The sequence below is a fragment of the Condylura cristata genome, unplaced genomic scaffold, assembly GCF_000260355.1.
Source record: "Condylura cristata isolate star-nosed mole 26May11 unplaced genomic scaffold, ConCri1.0 scaffold00019, whole genome shotgun sequence".
NCBI classification, from domain to species: domain Eukaryota; kingdom Metazoa; phylum Chordata; class Mammalia; order Eulipotyphla; family Talpidae; genus Condylura; species Condylura cristata.
Genome location: NW_004567120.1, coordinates 2,402,864 through 2,405,375, shown reverse-complemented (window position 1 = coordinate 2,405,375; position 2,512 = coordinate 2,402,864).

The following is a 2,512-nucleotide window of genomic DNA, read 5'->3' as shown; positions in this document are numbered from 1 at the left end:
GCTCAGTCACCAGCACCCTGAAAAAGACACATGCCCCAATCTAGTTGCACAGACACTCACCCTACACCAGTGTCCCTCAGAAATCCTCAGGAAGTGCCCCTTGACCTCTGGCACCTTGGAAATAGACACATACCCTAACGCATACCATGAGATGACTTGCCTAACATCAGTGACACTTAACCAGCCCTACCCCCAGAAAGCACTCCCAACCCTAGGACCACACAACAGTATTGCAGAAATCAGTGCACATCCCAGTCTGGGTTGCTCAGGGTCTTGGTCAACATCAGTGACCCCCATATACCCTCTGGGAAGCACCTTTAACTCTGAGATGACACACCAGCACCTCAGAAACCAGGGAAGGCCCCAGTGCAGGCTATGCAGGGCCTTGTTTGACAGCAGCAACTCCCAGCCACCCTCTGGTGAGTGGGCTGGCCCAGTGTGAGAAAGGTGGAGACATACCTAGCAGAAGGGAACCCACAACAGTGAGATCCTGAGGAAAAAAAAAAAAAAGATAGGGAGATGGAATAATACAAGGAGTGGCCAATGAAGTCTAAAGATGAATAAAATACCATATATGGAGACTATGTCTCCATGACCCAACCACAAAGACATGGAATATCTGTTCCTCCTATTAGATATAGAACTCAAACTTCTCATCATAAAGAAATTCAAAGAACTTAGAGAAGAATCAGAAAACCGGATCCAGGATGTGCAAGAAAATTCAGAAAAAAATAAATGTCCTGAACAATAGAAGCAATGAGCAGAAGATTGAAAATTATACTCTAAGGAATGCATTAAAGGAATTGCAGATTGAAAAAAGATTAAAAGAGGAGATGAAAAATACTATAGTAGTTATAGAAGTATAATAAACAAATGGAAGAATGAATCCGTGAACTTGAAGATGGAAATTTACAAACTAATTAAACAATAAACCAGTTCAGCAAAGTGGCAGGACACAAAATCAACACACAAAAATTAGTTGCCTTCCTATATGCAAAAAATTGAGCTAAAAGAAGAAACTAAAAAATCCATCCCATTTACATTCTCACCCCAAATAATTAAGTACATGATAATAAAACTAACAAAAGAGATGAATGACCTATACAAACTAAACTATAACACATTATTAAAAGGAATAGAACATATAATGAATTGGAAAGATACTGCCTCTCATGGGTTGGAAGAATCAACATTTTCAGAATGGCCATCCTACTGAAAGCAACTTGAAATATTCAATGCAATACCAGTAAAAATCTCAATGATATTCTTCAAAGAAATGGAACAAAGTTTCAGTGCAATAAGAGAGATAGTAACCAAAATAAAGAGACACTCCACTGAATGGGAGAAAATATTTGCACACCATATACCTTGATTAGGGGCTGATATTAAAAATCTACAGACACTTCACACAACAAATGAAACAACTCAATCAAAAAATGGGCAGAAAAGCAAAATAGGTACTTCTCCAAGAAGACATAAATATGGCCAACAGGAACATGAAAAAATACTCTTCATCATTCATTGTTAGGGAAATGAGATACCACCTTGCATCATGAAAATGGCTCATATTAAACAAACCAACCAACCAGAAATATGCTGGTGAAGATGTAGTGCTATAGGAACCATCTAACACTGCTAGTGGGAATATAGCTATGCTACATTGCCTCGAAGCACTAAAAATGGAGCTGCCATATGACCCAGCTATTCACTCCTCAGAGTCTACCCAAAGGACACAAAAACACTAATTTGAAAGGAAGCCTGCACCCATATGTTTATTGCAGCACTATTTACAGGAGCCAAAGACAAGACATGGAAACAACCTAGCTGCTCCAAAATATTGGGGGAAAAAAGTGGGAATGTGTGATATTTTATGGAGGGCCTAGACATAAAATATTAAAAATCAAGTCATTCAAAAACATTTATGCTTTAATTTAGTAGCTAAATGATTTTAGTACATTTACCAAGTGATTTTAACAGCCCACACATTCTGGTTGAATAATACTTGTAGAAGGTCACCTAAAATGATAATTTCCTGAGCTGGCATTATCTAACTTCTGGTGCAGTGTATTTCATTGGGAATGGAATGAGACAATCTGACCAAAATACAGAGCATCAAATGCATGTATATAAGGTATACCAAGAAGGTGACTAGGACAAGACAACTGAAATTGGAATTCCAGGATGAAACTCATGAATTTTCTTGTGTGGGTAAGGGGATACTCTTGAAGGTTCTGGCACTGTGCTGTGTGGCACTACCTGTAGTTCAGGAAGGTTACTCCAGTAGTGTCACGCAGCAGTGTCTGTTGGATTGGAGCAGGAGAGTGCTTGGAACAAAACAACTAAGAAATAGCTCCAAATGTAGGCTAAAAGTGCCATAGACCAGGCTCTCCCTGGTGACGCAATGGGTTAAAGCGCAGCACTGCAGGCTAACTGCAGAGCTGCTTTAGCACGAGTTCAATCCCTAGCCAGGGAGCTAGGACCCACATGGCGCGGCAGACCTCTCCTGTCAGGC